Here is a 19,089-nt window from a genome sequence, read left to right on the forward strand (position 1 = left end):
CACCCTGGGCTGAGACTCTGGGTTACCACCAGAGGGGGTCTCCTCGGCTAGCCGAGGGAGAGATGCCAAGATGTTATCTATTTTGGTTTTAAAGAAGGAGGCAAGTTCGGAGCATTTCTCACGGGGGTCATCGTGAATGACCTGAGGTTCGGGAGTTTTAAGGAGTTCTTTGATGACCCTAAACGATTCTTTTGAGGAGTTGGCCGCAGAGCCTATTCTATCCTCAAAGAACACAGATTTAGCTACCCGAATAGCAGATTTGTAGGTACTAAGAGCCGCCCGATATTCTCTCCGGCTCGTTGGGACAATCTCAACAAGGACAACATGAGGGAGGGTAGGGAAAAAATAAACATATGAAGAGGAAGGAAGCTTACAGCAGCTGACCAATAAGTAACAAGAATATAAGAGTGACAATGTAATGGACGGGCTGTAAGCCCACTACATAGAAAGCAAAAGACCTTGCAAGCGACAGTGCATGAGCTGTCTTAGGTGAGACCTGAAAAGTGAAGCGAAATAGTGCATTTGAAAGCACAATCTTCACATGAATGTTCTAAATGGTCATAGGCCTTGAGAGGGAACTTATTAATATTCAAGTACTCTCAAGGTATGTCAATGAAACCTTACAGTCTAGAGGCGTTAATCCATTTGTTTTCAAAATATTTATGGTTGCCCCATATGGCAATAATCTCATCCAGCATATCAGGACCAACGTTTTGTTTGGGGCCCCACTTATGCCAAGTATTACGTATACTATGCCACTGCCAGACGTTTGCTGTTGATGCCGTCCATCTACTGCGAGTAACCTGTATCAAAAAAGACCTCCAGTATGCCAGCACCAGGATTTTGCAATGGGTGCTAAGAATTGCAGTGGGTGACCCCTCCTTTATGCCAAGAATTTTCTCCAGTATAACAGAAATAGAATATTGCCATGGGTGCCTCCATAAGCCAAGAAGTATCTCCAGTATGCCAGTGCCTGCAATAGAATCACAAGCATAACGCACAGATACTCTTCCATTCTCATATGCTGGCATAGTGTCCCACTGACTGTCTCACTCATTATCTCATACTTTCTTGCTCACTGTCTCACTCGCATGCTCACACTGTTGGAGTTCATGCCTCAAGCACTCAAGTTGGAAGCTGACAGCTGGGGCTTCTGCAGTGCATCAGTAGAGCCCTATTCGCAGGGCGCTTGCTGAAGCATTGTGCAGGCTCTAGTTCTCAGGTGCGGTTGTATGACAGAGGCGCGCACGGCTAAATCACATGTGCCTCGACAACGCTGCGCGAACAAAGAGTGCTTTTACCATGAATGCCTTTACCATGCATGCCTTTATCACGAAATTGTGTGTTAAAGGCATGACTGGTAAAGGGATGTGTGGTAAAGATCACACCCCAACCTCCTTGCCCTGAGTCCTAAAAACTACCCGACCCCCGAGCAATAAAAACTACCGACCCCCCTGAGCCTTAAACACTTCCCCCCCCCCCCCAGACCTATACACGGGGAACATCCTTTTCAAGTACCTTTACGATGCAACCATTACAACGCAACTTTTACAAGGACTTGCGCTGGGGGGCGCTCTAGGATAGGGAATAGTTTTAATTTACTATCCAACACCTTCCCTACTATCCACGGGGACTGGAGTTGGAATAGTAAATTAAACTATTCACTATCCAGGCCCCCCAACGCAAGTCGTTGTAACGACTTGCGTTGTAAAACTTGCGTCGTAAAGGCATGCGTTGTAAAAGCATGCGTTGAAACGTCATACATCCCCTATACACTGCCTGACCCCCCTGAGCCCTAAACACTACCCCGCCCGAGCCCTAAACACTACCCGACCCCCGAGCCCTAAAAACTACCCCCAACGGTGAGTCCTAAAAACTACCCCAACCCTTAAAAACTACTGCAGCCCCCAAAACCCGTCCCAAGCCCCACTTACCTGATTGCGTCCTCTGCTGATCCTTCTCTTCCTGTACCCGCATATCCTAGCATCGAGACCGTGCACTGCCATCACCAGGCATATGCGTGATTGTTAAGGCAAGTGTGGTTCCGCTTGCGGGGAAACGGCACGTGTTGTAAAGGCTGTTTCCCCTCAGGTGCTTGCTCATTCATCCCACCATTTCCTAACTCTCTAGTGTGTTATATGTGTTGGGAAAGGATGGGGTGACAGGTTGATTGTCACGTCACCTCAGGCACTGCAGGACTGAAGCTAAAAATGCACGAGACTCACTTTACTAGTGATTTCGCAGTGTGTCACAAATGGTGAGGTCCTGAGGCTTGGCAAGATCCTGATGCCAGAGCTGGAACTTCACCAACACTGGCTAGTCTGCCGGATGGCTGGTGCGGCACCTTCACGACCAGTGCCAATCATAACATGGATGTCACCGCTCGCTACAGACTGCTGCTGGACCCGCTCATCTTGTCTGCATTTTTCTGACATACTAATTGTGAATAATAGTTTATTATGTGTGATTAGTACAGTAGAAAAAAAGTGCTGAAAATAGGGATCGTGGAGCGCCGATTCCCATATGATCTATTCCCACCCTAGCCTCCTCCCTCCTCCCTCCTTCCCCCCCATCAACGGACTCTTAAAATAATAACTAAGTACCGAGTCCCTCCTCTTCTCCCTGGCACCAGTGCAGCATCCATTCTACCGCTATCCTGCAGTAAAGACATCCGATTATCCCGAAAACAGCACTTGAGACGTCTGATCAATTGCATCATTAGATAGGCAGAGAATGCAATTGATTACCATTCTACAAACCAGATGCACCTTAATAATTTACATTTTCTAAGGTCGCTATCATTCAGTATGCTGATATATTAACAGACAGTCACTTAAACCCCTTACTTTATCAATAATAACGTGACATTTCTTTATTATCATACATTGATTATGTGGCAAAAATGTGTATGCGCAGTAGTCTAGCAATGAAAACACTGAACGCCTCCCAAGCGACGTGCAAGGATTTAACAATATGTTAAGTTTTTATCGGAAATCTGAAAATCAAGCCACATAAACTTGAAGATATTTAATTTAATATGTTAAAAGCTTGCCTGTGCTATTAGTGCGAAGAGGAATAGTGGTGAAGTATAAATAAAGGTACATTTTCGATCATTCTCCCTATAACCAGTAGTGGCCAAAAGGTTGGAGAACGATCTGGCCACCTGGCTAACCCACTACTTTAAGAGGTAGAGTTTTTGGACACGGGCAAGTGGGTTCCCACCTTAAACAGAGCATTTGGGCTGCATGTGTGGTAGCCCCAAACCAGCAAAAGAAGAGACAGAATAAGGACTTTGTGGAGGGGTGTTACGTGGGAGCATTGGATATGGTCTCTCATGGCATTCTGTTGGACCATTTGTGATCAGTGGGGTTAATGGGGCAGACACTATCATGGGCCTCTTCTTTTTAAAATAACAGATCTGAGTCAGTAACGCTGCTGCCCTGGTTCTGCAGAGGCATCTCTTCCTGTTATGGTCCCCTGGTTTCCGCCGACTGACTCGATCCTGTAGGTTCAATACTGTTTCCTATGCAGATGACTTACAACTGCTCCAAAGGTTTAACCAACATTCCTCCAGTTCTATCGCACAGTCGAAAGACTGCTCATCAGGAACACATTGATCGATGGCCTGGAATCTGTTAAAGCTTAATGAGGCCAAGACTGAGGTGTTGGCTAAAGGGGGGGGGGTTTCTGAGTCCTGGCCCTTTGAGCTGTTTCCTAGAGAGTTTGCTGCACCTCCTGTACAGTAAAAAGTCGCAGAGTATGATGTCATCTCGCCTATCACAAATCCAAGAAGTCATCGACAAATCATGTCTTGCATTCTATTCCCGAGTCTGCTGCACCCTGCCACTGACTGAGCCTAAGCCTCCCATTGGATAATTGTAGCTTGGGGCTGGCTCAAGACGGAGTTGAGGCAAGGAAGCTGCGAGAGCACATTTGAAACTTGGGATTGAGGGCTCTTGAGGAAGAATAAACAAAAGTAAGTGTGGATTTTTCACTTGCTGTGTAGCCAGAGTAGCATATCCTGCAGCCCTGCATTGCTGCTATCCTTAACGTGCTCGATGCGCCTGTGGCTCAACACAACGTTTGTTCGCCATGGCCTCACCTGTAGAATATGTGCGCTGCACCGCAGCATGGTAATTGCTAGGCATGCGTAAATCCAGTAGGCACCACAGCCATACTTACCGGCATTGGCAGCATTACAGCTGCGGACAATGCCTGTGCTGTAGCAGGTAGGGTCACAGCAAGCTGAGCAGTGGATGCCAATGCTGTCGCCATCCCTGGATCTATTAGTTACAGGCAGCACTAGTAGTGACATTACCTGCTGTGCTCGAGCAGCTACCTGTTCTGCAAATAACCCAGTTATACGGCACTGATTAATATATGCAAAAAAAGCATTTTCATTTGGTGTACATTTTGTTTTTGCACTCGTGTAGGTAAGAAAGTAAAACACATGTCCTCTTCCTCTTTTGTAAGAAAGACAACAGGAAAACGCAGAGTTCAAAATAGCAGGGACATGTAAAGGCTGACGACAGGGGTCACAGGCAGCAGCAGTGTTATAGATGAGAGAGAGAGCAGGAGTAAAGAGGAGAAAGAAACAACAGGAGAGGAGAGAGATAAGATGGAGCTAAGTAGAAGAAAAGGAGAGCAAATCAGATACAAAGAGAAAGCAGCCATGATGTGAAGAAGAGAGCATTAAGAAGAGAGAAGATAGAATGAAAGGATGTAGAGGACAGGACAGAGGAAAAAAAAGCAGACAAATGATGAAAAGGAGATACCGCTAATCACTGCTAGAAGAGTGATCGTAAAGAGCCAAAAGCGAGGGGAGAGAGAGCAGAGCATGGTTAGAAGTGAAGAGGAAAAAGGGCAGGGTTAGAATGAATAGAGGGCACATCAGAAATGCAGGGAATAAGGTAACACACCAGGTGTGACAAAGATGATAGAAAACAATTAGAGAGGTGAGAGGATAGACTCTTAGAGCAAAGACTTAGGGGACAGACAACAGATCAAGGTTAGAAGATAGAGACTGAGGCAGTGAGAGTGTTGAAAGTGGGGCTCACCGGAGGAAGAAGTGAGCTGTGGCCTCCTTTGCAAAATTTTCAGCACCTGCACTTCTATTTTTACAAATTAAGCACTGAGCTGTTTATTCACGTTTTTTCCAGTTCTTTGGCGAACTTAAGCTAAAGAGGGATTGGCCTATCATTAGACCAATGTGAAAGGGTCAAGATTCAGCTTTTTCAGCAGGGTCATGGCCTCTGCATGTTTCCAGGCTTTTGGGATAATGCGTTCTGAGAGTGATACATTCAGAAGCTGAGTAAGCAGAACCAGAGATTGTGGGTAGAGCTTGCAAAACAGCGAAGGTGGAAGCCTAATTTGATGTGGTCAGAAGTGATGAGAAAGTCTGGATGTTCAGAGACTGAAAGGAGCTCAATTAGCAAGATAGTCATGGCAGGTTGTAACTGATGGCAGTTAGGGTCGAGTGTAAAGGTAAAAAAAGCCTGAATGTCTCCAACTTTTATTGAGAAAAAGTTTGCTAATTTGTCGCACTGAGGTTGCAAGAGGGGCGACTGGAGCAATGATCGTGCTATCTGGCAATGTTTTCACTACTTGAAAAAGGGTTTTAGGGCAATTTTGATCTGCAGTTAGGGGCATATTAGCAAGAACCTCGTTAAAATTAATGGGCTTGCTAATATGCGTTATAGAATTCCAATAGAAGCCCAGGTTAGATGTGCAGGACATCTAACCTGGGCTTCTATTGGAATTCTATAACGCATATTAGCAGGCCCATTATCGCCGTTTTAACGGCAGTTTCCTGCCGCTAAAACGGTGATAATTTTAACGAGGTTCTTGCTAATATGCCCCCAATTTTTTCAGAATTGAAAGAGGCTCTCGTTGAGCGACACTTTTTATGATAGTCCTTGAAAGCCGACTTGCACTTCTGTTTGTCCTCTTCACAGTAAGATGCACACCTGACTCTTTCCAAGAATTTACAAATCTTTTTATTTTCACTCAAGGCATCATTAAACCAGGGAGGAAGGGTACTGCGATGCTTTGTGCGTGTGATAGGAATTAAAGAGCCGGGTGAGGACCTAAGCCAATTATCAATAATGGGTGAGTCGGATTCCACTAAGTTGCTCAACGTTGGGCAATTTGACCCCAAGGTGGAATTCAAAGAAGAATAATTGAGTTTAAACTATCCAAAGGAGACTAGCTGGTCATGCCACGTACCGGGCGCCAAAGGGATAAAAATGGAAAAAGGTACAGCAAAATGATTGGACCAAGCTAAGGGAATTGGCTGGTCAGCCTGCTGGCTCTTCAGGTTGGAAAATAGGGGGTCAAGCAGATAAGTGGGAGCGTTATTAGTGAGCTGGGCATCTAGGGCACTAAAGTCCTGTATCAGAGAGGAGTTAGTTTTGCAGGACAGATTTTCAAAGTGAATGTTAACATCACCAAGAGTGATGACGTTGCCATATCTTAAATTAAGTGGGGAGACAGCCTCTGAAATGGAGGTGCTCCAGTTACCCAAAGATCCAGAAGGGCGATAGATTATGGCACCAGACATGGCGAAAGTTTTAGTTAAGGACAGGGAAAACAACAAGGCCTCACAATTAGGTATTATGAGTTTGCCCATTTTTGCATAAATAGTGTTTTAAAAATAATGGCAATTCCTCCCCCCTTTCCTGTCCTGGCGATCCACTTAAGTATGCACTATTTCGAGGGCAGTGTTAACAAAACAACGTCCGGGCCATGGTTTATTAAACATTTTTAAATATCGGATTGATGTTTAACCAGTGAGCAACAAAAAACTAAAGCAGTCAGAGTTGGGCTCCAGTGTGTCCACGCCTCTAGGGTGGTGACGGTGGCAAGTATACTAGGCTTTAGGAGCTGGGTAAGGATGTACAGCCATGAAATCGCAATGTGAGCACTTTCCCCCCATGATGTCTCAATTTCACGAGAAGAGACAAGCTCCTCTGACAACCATCTTCAAATAAATCATTATCAACATGCATCATGTGTCTGTGTGTTTTTTAACAGTGTTTACGCCACAGAACCTGCCTCCATAAACTTAGCTCCTGCAGAACGCTGCACATCAAGCTGTAGAGAACTTGCTCCAGCCTGGGGAGTGCTTCAACCAACAAAATAAGCCTAGTGTGGGCTTGCTTCCGTTGGCGATTTCAACTTAAGGTCTCCTGGCGAAAGGGCTTTGATTTATTTGGGGAGGGAGCTGCTACAATCCTGAAGCTCTCCAGCGTTCTTTTTCTGTCCCTGGTGAAGCCCCTACTGTCCCAGTTCCACCACCAACAGTGCAGCAATGCTTTCCAATTTCAGCCATACAGGGCAATATATATGGGGCTACCCCTCGGGAGCATATGCATATCAGTGGCTTTCACTGCTCCATTTGTTGAGCCACCGGTCTCAGGCGGCTATCATTTGTTTACTTTTGCTTTTCAGTTTCTAGGGGGTGCCCGGTCCAACCAGGGCACTCCCACACGTCCAAAGAGTGAAGGCAGCCAGGGAGCCCGCCAGCTCCTGGCATGGGCAGGATTACCTTCACTCGCCTTGATAGCCGGCAGCACTCCTCTTGCCCCACCTGCTTCTGTGGCGGGTGCTGGTTGTCGTGGTGGCCACACATTCCCCCAGCAAGGGGTACGGGGAGTGGGGCAGACCACCACTGGTAGGGGAGTGTGGCAGCACTTCCCCGTCTCTTCTTCACAGCTGGGGCCAGGAGTTGGGGATCCTGGGTCTCTCCGCCTGAATTTGGGGGACCGCAACGGCACTACCCCATGCAGCAGAACATGTCGGGTCCCGGAATTGGGGATCCTTGGCCCCTCACTGGCTTCTTGGGGGGGGGGGGAGGCATAATGGCACTCCCTGCATCCTTGCTGTGGTGAGGGGTCCAGAATTGGGGGTCCTGGACCCGCATTGAGGAAATCTGGCCTAGGGGTTGGAATCGATGGGGCCTCCTGGCTTTGAGGAGGTGTCCCCATGCATGGCCCCTACCAGGATTTAAAAGCAGAGATGGTTATTTGCGGTGACCCCCGGGGCCTGGCCCTCCCCGCGGGCATGAAGCACTCTGGCAATGGAGCCCAGGCACTCCAGGTCTTGCTGGGAAGGTCAAAGATGAACTCCTTCTCATACTGATATGATATCCACGTTTTTGGCCTCATTTTGATCTTGTTGGCAAGTTCTAGCCACCCGGAGCACTCTCCTCAGGTCTCCTGGCCTCCAAGGTGGTGAACTTCCCAGTGAGCTGGTTCCACTGGCTCCCTGTGCCAGCCTGTATGCTCTTTCTCCTTTGGTGCTTCTCTCCTCTTTGGCACAGAAGCCCAGTTCTTCCCTCAACGATCACCCAAGAAGTGTAAAGGAAACAGCTTCTCTGGTCCTGGGGTGAGGGCAAAAGTAGTCAGAGTCTTTAGTCCAGATGGATACCAGGGTGTACCTCCTTCCAGTTGTCCATCACTGCCACCTCTAGTCCCAGTGTCCACAGAAAAGCACAACCAAGAGGGAGCTCTCCCCTTGCGCAAGACCTTTTAAGTGGGTGTGGAAGGTTCAAGAAGAGAGGCCCCTCTGTCCTATCCTGGGGTGCCACTTCACCTCTCAGCCCCTCTCCCAAACTCTTGCACAGCATACTGGGACAATTCAAGATGGCATCACCCAGGAGTCATTAATTACATCTCCTCTGGGGCCTGAGCTTTGTCCCTCACTGACATCACTGCCAGAGTCTTCCCCACCAAATCTTCAAAGGGGAGTGCCCTCCTGTGTTAGCTCCAGAGGTTTGGGCTCCCTCCTTTGTTCAGTGGGCTTGGGCTGGCTAATCCCAGATACAGTGTGACAGCTGATTGATGGATGCAGATTCTTCAACCCCAACCCTTTCTTCCCCAGGAGCTGACTAAATCACTGTTAATTGCTGCCTTTGTGTTGGGAGGCCTTTGTTCCTTCTGCTGCAGAGAAACTTGGCACAACAGGGTGAAAAAAGACCTCTGATCCTGAGCTGAGCCAGAGAACTATGACAATCCTGAATGATCCATGAGTTGTACAGGTATCTTCTTGGAACTCTCATATTTGGGGTTGGCATACAGATTCTACCCCAGCTCAATAAGTCACTGATCTCTGTAGGCCAAGGGAAAGTGAAACTGCACCCTAAGGCGGTCTTTCCTATAGGTGTAGAATGGAGTGTCACTGCAGACAAGACAGTGAACTACACTGACGTGCTCTATGAGTAAGCACCAACATTATGAGGGCTACCCTAGGTCAAGTTTCCAAACAGCTTGTACCATGATGCATTTCTTAGATGTTGGTGAGGTTTTGGAGCTTTGGGAGATGCACTGCATATCTTGTGTGCATGCCCCAAGATCCATCCTTTCTGGGAAAAGGTTTAGTGAAAAATTGCATATATATTGGGATTCCCCCTATCCCTCTTCGGCCGAGGTGATGCTTTTAGGTATAAAATCCAAAGAGTTGAAGGCTATGAGAAAAGAGGAATGGCACATGGCATTGTAATGCTTAGGCACTGCTAAGTTGATTTTGCTGCTAAGTAGACAATTTGAAACAGTATGAATGTCCTCTGCTCAACCAATGGTATTCTAGGCTCTGGTCTATTGATTGGGGAGCAGCATGAATGGCACCCACCTTTTATATGAAGCAAAATGGAAGCCTATATATAACATGCTGAGTGGTGGCCTGCCACACACTTCACTTCTTCCTTTTTGGAGGGCTTTGTGTTTGTTAGTTTGAGTGGAGGATGGTTTATTTTTCTCTTTCTGTATTGGGGCTTAACATATTGCAATAAAGAGCTGGGTTGGTGAATAAGTCTTGTTATATGAGACACTTGCCATGGTGGGGATGGTTGAGGGTTGGTTCCTCCTTTTTGAAAGCTGGAGTTGGAAAGGGGAGTGGAGGGGTTTTATGGGTGTAAAAGGGCTCAGGCATACTTGTACTGCGATATGTATGGAAACACTCTACGACTTTGCCTTTGTAATTTTGTATAAGCTTGACGGAAGTTGATGCACCTTGTCATCAGTACAACCTTGGTCTGGACAGAGGTCGAGTGGTCCAGTTATGCTTATGTTTTCTATAAAAAGACTTATGAAAAAAACGTTAAAAAAATGTGCTCTGTCCTACCACTAGAAAATTTTGTTTACGTGGTTTCAGCTTGTGTCCTTTCCTATCTGGACTTCCACAACTCCATATACCTGGGCCTACCTGAGGACTCTGGGGCATATTACCAAGCAGGGCGATAGGCAATTATCGCCACTTTAGTGGCCATTTTCGGCCACTAAGCGGCGATAATTCTATCGCTCTATTAGCAAGCTGTCGCTAACAGCAGTTAGCGACAGCTTTAGGCGATAGCGAGCGGTTTGGGTCCCGCTTTGCATGTCAGCGATATTTATCGCTAATGACATGCAAAGTGGGCGTACCCAACCTGTTAGCGACTGAAAGCAGTCGCTAACGTCGCTATCGCCTATTAGCAAGGCAGGCGTCGCGATGGAAATATTCCCGCTATCGCCAAAAGTAACGCCTGCTCTGACCAGTTCTTAGCCATGTTATCCAATGGGAGGTGGATAACATGGCTAAGAGCATTTTGTCGCTAATGCGTGAATATCGCTGTATTCTCAGCGATATTCACGATATCGCCGGAAAATGTATCGCAATGGAGATAAATGTTGCTAATAGCACATTATCTCAGCGATATTTTCTGGCGATGCTTAGCGATAAAAAATGTGTTGCTAAGCCTAGTTAGCGATACATATCGCTAATCGTTGGTAATATGCCCTTCTGTTGCTAGACAGCAACACCTCCAAACTATGCTTGTGGTCCACCATACCTCTAAGATGTGACTGACCCTGAACTGGATGTCCTTAAGAAACAGAATTCTGGTCAAGACTCCGTCTTGTTCACAGATCTTACCATAAAACTGGCCCTGTATTTCTATCATGCATGGTCACTGTAAGAAATAGGATTATTATTTGGGGTGGGTGACTACCCACCTCAAGGAATAATCACAGCATGTGTCAGGGTGAACCCTCAAAATCACTAAATTAACCTGAGCTCAACCCCCAGGTACCTGTGGCACAGAGCAGAGAGCCTTACCTTAAGGGAACGTGTAAAGAATGTATGCTGTGCAGAAACAGTATTAAAGTCAAAATACCAACAGTAAAAAGCCCAATTCGAAAAACAGAGTCAAATTAAATAAATAAAATGACGGGGCGGGGCCTGCCAAGATGGCCTAGTAGGCGCTTCTACTGGCGCTCACGCCGACATAGCTGTAATCCGGCAGCATCCTGAGTGCCTTAGCAGCGCATCTCCCACAATTCAAGTTAAATGAACTGCTGCTTTCTCCCTATGACTGAAGGAAACTGAAAGAGACCGCCCGGATTGTGTGAAATTAGCTCTGGCGGCATTGCGGCCTAGTAGATGAATGGCACCATTTTTGCTCCCCTGGAGGGCTGGGTGGAGAAGCCTCCGGCACATACCTTGAGTGCCCGGATGCCGAGAGACCGGCCAAGCCACCAGACTCCACCAATACGGGTGGGCAGCTGAGGGAGGCTAACCGAGTGGTCACCTGACCCTCCAGCGAGCAGATGCGAGCTTTGGTCCCTCCAGGGAGGGCGAGCCTGCAGCGACTGAACCGGAGTAGTGGGGCCTGCATCGGCGGTACACCAACGCGGTGTGTCCATTGACCACGAGATGCCCTGTTCCTGAATGGAGGAGAGCGTCCCTACTGGAGGCCTCCCGAGGATGTGCTGAGGCGGTGATTTTTACCCTGAGGAATCCTGGGGCTCGGGAGGTATTCCGCTGTGGGCAAGGCCCGAATGCAGGGCCTTTCACAGCTAATGCAAGGCAGTGAGACTTTGTGTCCGCTGCACCTGGCGCGGTGGCGGCTTCAGCGTGGTAACAAAGATATTGTCAGTGAGCACTTTAAACGTTGAGGAGGCCCTCTCGCATGTGAGGCTTTCTGGGGCAGTATAGGCAGAGACTTAAACGGCAGCTGGGACCCAGTGGGAGGTCTAAAAATAATGTTGCGACTGGACCTGCAGAAACAGGGTCCGGTCGAGTCCCTGTGGTGAACTCGGAGACCTGGGTTGCGGCGATTAAGAGCCGGTAATACTGGGCTGGCTGGCCTACAGGCCCTGGGCCAAAATGATGAAGACGGCCTCTGGCAGTTGACCGGTGGGGTATCTATGATGCCAGGAAAACTGAGAGAGGGCTACCTGAGGTCCTGTAGGTAATGGGACTGTCCTGGACTTGCAGCACCTTGATCCTGGAACTGAGAGGCACACAAGGAAGGAAGAGCCCGACCCTGGGCATGGTGGCCTCCGGGTGTGGGTGGGCCACTGCTGTGAGTTAAGGTTGCTCCCTAGGGTCAGACAAAATAAAACAAAAGGTGCACTGAACGTCTACTTGGTGGAAGCCCTGGGTTAACATCGGGAGAACGGGGACCGGACCAATTGAAAGAGGGGACTCCCAGTGGAAATTGTGAGTTCCTGTGCAGTGGGGTCCTTGAATGACTGGGTGCTTGAGGCAGGGGGATGTGACATCCTTGGAGGGTCTTTGGGAAGAACACACCTGTACTTCACCCGGGGTGATTTGGCAGATCTCTGAATTACTTGACCTCCAGGTGGGATCCATGATGGTGAAGGACAGGGGACATCAGATGGCACAGACCAACAAAATATTAAATTATGCGGCGCATCTGCCCCCTGGCCACAAGAGACAAGTATGACCGCGGCAAGGAGCCATCGCTGATAGCAGAGTCGGACCCTTCATTGGTGGTTGTGCTGGAGACAATCCAAACTACCCGGGATGAAATGGTACACAAAATCGATTCTGTTGCCATTAAGGTCAATTTATTATGCTGTGCCCTGCATAAAGTCTCGGAACGGGTGACCACCACTGAACACAACGTCAATACACTACAAACAGAGGTCCGCTCTCTTCAGGACATAGTCCTTGAGCTCCAGAAGCATGTGGTGAGGCTAGATGACCGTGTGGAGGTCTCTGAAGGGAGGTCACGCGGGAATAATTTGCGCTTTGTAGGCTTCCCTTAGAAAGCAGAGGGGGTGTTGGCTGAGTTGTTTTTGGAACATTGGATCGTCACGGCTCTGGCTCCCAAGAGACTATCACATTTTTAATGTTGACAGAGCACACAGGAAACTTGTCCCCCTGCCTAAACCTTGTGGGCCTCCAAGAGCGAATATTGCCCAGCTCTTTAATTACGGGGATCCGGACAGTGTCCTATAGGCCACCTGTACCAAGGGGACTTTGATGTTTTAGGGCCACCCTATTTCAATATACCCAGACTGCACACAACGTGTGCAGGATCAGTGGAAAATGCTCATTGAGGTCAAATGACGTCTACGGGACCTTAGCCTCAAGTACAGCCTCCTCTTTACAACGAAACTACGGGTCGAATGTAATGGGAAACCTTTGTTCTTTTTATCGGCTGCGGAGGTGAGTGACTGGCTAGATTCTCATGGGCATCTGGGGCCCTGTTTGGTGCCCTCGATGGAGTCATTCCCATTGTTTATGTCGGGCAGGCGTGCCCGTGACCAGAAGCAGCCAATTCTCTGGAAATCCCTCTACAAAGATGGGAGCCGAGGGCGGATCCGAGTCTGCCCTGACGAGACGTTGCAGGCCTTGGAGACTATGCCGGACTCAAATGGCGCATCCCAAGAACAAGAGACCGATTGAGGCTCGACGAAGGATGCTACCAGTTAAAGTTTGGGACATTGGCAGGAACATACAGATATGCATGGGTGGTGCAGATAAGTGAAATCTGGGGTTTTGATGGCAATGGGAGGGAGTGTTGGGAATGTTATGGGAGGGGGATGCTGCAGGAGCTACTGTATGTGGGGATTATTACTCCACTATGTATTAAAATATTGTCGATGGGGGGCTTTCCCCCAGATGTTGGTATCTGAGTGGGGAGCTAGAGGTCCTCGCCTTGCATCCCACCAGCTATTCAATCACTAGCATAGCACCTACGTTTGGGGTTTGTTGCACCACATACCATGGGAAGAATCAGAATCAGGACTCACAATGAAGAAAATGGTGGTGTGGTTTGTAGTTCTTTTTTATTTGGGATTTGCGTGGGTAATCGGTTGGCACATGTGAATCCTTACTCTCTATGATATCAGGGGGGAATGGTTGGCAGTTCTGTCCAAGGGTAAGTATACAAATATTAGGTGAAAAGTCAGGGGTGGGCATGACTTGTATAACCTGCAGTGCCCAAGATGACTGCCATTTCTTGCAACAATGACTTTTCAGGCCTTTTCAGCTAAACAGAGCAAGCGCGTGTTCCCGCACTGCTCTAAAATTATGCACAGGAACCCCTTAAAGCTTTAAAGTCCTTCTCTTTCTGCCATCTTGCCTCCCTTGTTTTTGGTGACTCTGCAGGCCGGATTGACAGCCTTAATTTACTCAGCAAGACTCTAGATATGGGTGCCCCCTAGGCCGCCATGACAGAAAGTGCCAGTGATAGTCTACAGTTGTGGTAGACCAGGAGTTAAGCACATAGTCAGGCTGGCAGCGATAGAGTGCGAGTCATATACACCAATTAAGTTTGTCCTAGTCAAAGGTTTTACCTTCTGCCTACTTCAGCTAAGTTTTGTCCTGGGGTGGGCTCCTCAGGGCTTCTAGAGGTACGGGGAGGGGGTCTGTGTGGTCCTCTCTCCATATAAGCTAATTCTGTCCCCAGGGGGGCAAGATGGCGGCCGCGAGGAGCGGCTGAGCGGCAGCATCAGCAGTGAGCACACAGTATGAGGAAACCTCGACACTCCGGTTTTTCCTCCCCGCACCCGGTATCCCGATGAAGACGCCATGAATGTATTACTTACTTAGGGTGTCCAGCGAAGGAGACGGCTGCTTGGAAGAGACGCCCGGAGGCAAGCATTTAAATGGCACAGTGGTACAGCGGCTCTGCGGCTTAACCTCCTGGATGTTGTTCCCGTTCGATCCCCGTCGCAAGCTGCTCCCCTCTGGTCTGCGAAGGCTGTTTGCTTCACTCCTGCTGAGGATCGGGCTGTCTGGACGGCCGGGCAGAGCTCGCGGAGTTAGGGGGCGGAGCTCCATAGGATCGGTGAGAGCTGGCGAGCGGAGTGGAGGCGGAGGCGTAGGCGGAGGCGGCGGCGGCGGCTGCAGCTCTGATAGACCGGAGCTAGGAGGCTGGAAGACCCGTGTCCACAGGGGGACGATCAGAGTGAGTCAGCAGGCTTCTCAGCGTTTAGCACTTGCACCACCAATGGCTCCCAAACTGAACACCGGAGGTAAGCCACCCTCAAGAAAGAAAGGCTTGATTGACGCTGTTGGTGTGGTAGGCAATGTCGCTGACAACGCTACGAGTATTGTATCCCTAATGAATGCTGGGTCTGAGGGGGTGACTCTGGAAGCGGATTCTGGGCGGGCGAAGCTGCAGCAACCACCTTCAGGGCAGAATACTCCTAAGGAGACGCGTCCCCCTTCAGTCAGAACCCGACAAGCCACAGCCACCGCGACAATCAGCGTGGTAGACATGTTGAACCGCAATGAGAGAAAAAAAAAGTTGAAAGAAATGGAACCAGTCATTGCAGTGACCCCGGCGGCACTTCTGGCGGCATTACCTGAGGCAACATTACAGGCAACATTACAGGCTACCACTGAAGCTGAAGGGCCTGAACCGGCATCAATTCCTGAGTCTGAACCTGCACTTCAACCAGCCTCACAGCTTCAACAGTCTCAACCCCAAATACAGCTCCATCAGACATATCAGGAGGCTGAAGACACGGGCGCTGCTTTGTGCGGGGGTCAGGATCTGGATCCTGTGCCGCAACTGGGGCCACAAGCAGATATTTCTATGGGGGATGATGTGCTGGCCGGTAACGAGGATGGTGTGAATACTACCCCAATAATATCTAAGGTTGTTACAGCCCCATCAACTGTAGGGATGTCAGAGCTTAATTCTATCCCCCTATCAACCATCAACACAGACGCTCAAGGAGGTTTAACAAGTGGTGTTGTATCGAAAGAGACCTTCATGTCTACCATGACCCCGGATGAGCCTGGTGGTTCAACGACAAATGTAAACGCAAATGCGAATACTAACTATTCCGGGCTCATACAGGGCGAAAGGGAAAAGGAGAAGACCCCCAGTGAATGTTTCTTCTCAGTGACAGAGGAGGCCAACTGGTCAGAGGATGAGGAGCTTCACAGCTCTGATATTGACTGCAGCAATCCGGAAACCGGGAGCGACAGTGAAGCAGGGGTGCCTCCAACTACTATCAAAAATATGCCTACTCAAAGGGGTCAACCAGAACTAACGTGGGATCACTCTCCAACAACAGCCCTACAAGGGAATGCAAATGCGGGCACGGATCACCCACGGCATAATGATACGACGCAACTGTCAATGATGTCAATGATGACAATGATGGAGTCAATCCACCAAGGAATTACCGCACACAGAGAAGAGACTCGATCAGACAGCCTTAAGTCCCAAGCGGCGATGAGGAAGATGAAAGCGGTGGTTAGGAAGCTTTCGAAAGCCTGTGAGAATGTGGGAGACAGGGTCTCAAACATAGAAGAAAGGATAGTTGCCACCGAAGCAGAGGCTGCTGCGGCCACGAACAAAATAGAATCTCTTGGTGCGCAAGCAATTGATATTCAGTGGAAGCTGGAGGACCTGGAAAACAGGCAAAGAAGGAACAATCTAAGGGTCCTTGGTATCCCTGAAGGGGCTGAAGGTCAGGATGTTAAAACATTTATAGCCAAAATTTTTGAAAAAGCTTTCCCAGATATCGCTGGCTGGAATTGGACCGTCGAAATCCAGAGGGCGCATAGGACTCCTTTCAAATTGAGACCAAATGCCAGAGAAGGCGATAAGCCCAGAGCCATCCTAATCTATATAGGCAATTTTCTTCTCCGCCAGTCCATCGCAGAGAAAGCGAGGCCAGATGCCAAAAGAACCTTTGAGGGAGGCTCCTTTTTTGTAAGGCCAGACTTCTGTCACTCCACCGTTGAACAGCGCTGGAGACTAAGACAGCTAATTAAGCCCTTTCAGGACAAAAGAGTGCAGGTCTATCTTATCAACCCTGCCCAACTAAAAATAATTCACTTAGGCAAAACCATGTACTTTTCATCGGAAGTTAAAGCTCGGGAGTTTTTGGACTCAGTATAATGTCTTACTTAACCTATATAGCCTAACTGAGAGTAAGGCTTGATCATTAGGTCCGACTCAAGTCTTAAGCCTAAAGCATAAATTTAATTTTAGTTCAAGTGTAAGTTTCTTAGAACTAAGGGTGTCACTATTGGTGGTTTATTGTCATATTTAGATCGAGGGCGTGGTCTAACAGGTAGTTTATGTTTTGCTCACTGCTGGGATGCACCCATCACACGCACAGACTAGTCTGCGCGCCCCACTTGGGAGTGGGTTGGGGTCAGGGGGGTCAGGGGGGTTGAGGGGAGGGAGGGTTCGGAGTGAGGGGGGGGGTGGTGTAAAGGGGAAGAAAAAAGAGAAAAGAAAGTTCATGCAATAAATGTCTTCAATAACATGAGTGAGATGTTCAAAGCGGTTATGAATATTGATGTAAAACTTAGGCCAAAATTCGTTTGCGATTGGTTAGTAGGCTGGCTTTGTTCTCTACAGGGATATGTCTAGGATTAGGGTAGTTAGCATTAATATAGGTGGTCTGAATAACTGGAAAAAGAGGCAAAAACTAGAGGAATATGTCAAATTGATAAGGGCCGATATTGTATGTTTACAAGAGACTCACTTACCCTGGAAAAGGAAACACTGGCTAAATCTAAGTGGGTATGAAATTCTGTCCTGCTAATCACAGACCTCAACAGTAAAGGGGGTAGCAATTATAGGCCGGAAAGGTCTGGGAGGAGCTATAAAATCAAAGGCTGATGCACTAGGCAGATGTGCTCAGTCTACGGATCTAATCTGGATGACCCGGGGGTGATGGATAACATCGAGAGGGAACTCACTAACTGGCCATCACCTATAGTAATGTGCGGCGATTTTAATATCTCCGCTGATTTCACAGGCGACACCCCATATATGGGCCGCAAGCCCCGGGTATTTAGGGCGGTATCCTCTCTAATTCAATCTTTTGGTCTGAGGGATGTCTGGGGCTGCCTAAAGAAAGACGAACCCGGGTTTACATACTTTTCACACCCATTTAATAAACATACAAAATTGGACTATTTTTTAATATCAGCAACCTGCCTCTGTGATGTAGAAATCTCAAAGCTCCCTAGGCTAATTTCGGATCACAATCCCCTTGTTCTAACCATGACAGTTAATAAACAAAGGGAGAAAACCAGACCCTGGACTTTCGATAGAAAGCTTTTAGCGGATAGCAACTATATTGCATATATTAAGAACTGGTCCCAGTCTTTCTTTGATGCGAACAGGTATAGTGCATCCCGCGTCATGCTTTGGGATAGCTTCAAGGCTGGCCTGAGGGGGGAGACAATTAGCTTCTCTGGGCGGTCATGGAAAAAAGTTAAGGAAGACAGAGAACGCCTTTTGGCTAAATTGGCGGAGGCAGAGGAACAACATAGCCGAGATGTCGGCCATGGGATCCAGGGTACTCAGAGCTTAGAAAGATTAAATAGCATAAAGGCAGACATTCAACGACAACTGGCGAAAAAAGCTGCTGCAGAGTATCAGACTCGTAGAGTCGGAATGTATGAAACAGGGGAGAATGCAGGTAGGGCTCTAGCGCTACGAATAAGACAAACCTCATCAAAAAACACTATCACGGAAATCAAAGAGGCCGATCAGATTTATAATAAGCCAGCCGAAATCCTGGAAGTTTTCAGGAGGTTTTATCAGGACCTTTATAGGGAAGAGACGGATATAGATGATCCGGGTATAAACTGGCAGGATACAGGCATTAAACTCACGTCTAGTGAGAGGGAATCTCTAGAGCAAAATATAACTATGGAGGAGTTCTTGCAGGCACTAAAGGATTTATCTGCAGGCAAGGCTGCAGGGCCTGACGCCATACCCCTGGAGGTTTATAAACATTTAAAGGAAGAAACGGCACCCCTTCTGTTAGATCTATTTAATGGGGTGATAAACACAGGGGTCATACCAGATTCTTGGAC

This window comes from Lissotriton helveticus, chromosome 2_1 (assembly GCF_964261635.1).
Source record: "Lissotriton helveticus chromosome 2_1, aLisHel1.1, whole genome shotgun sequence".
NCBI lineage: Eukaryota > Metazoa > Chordata > Amphibia > Caudata > Salamandridae > Lissotriton > Lissotriton helveticus.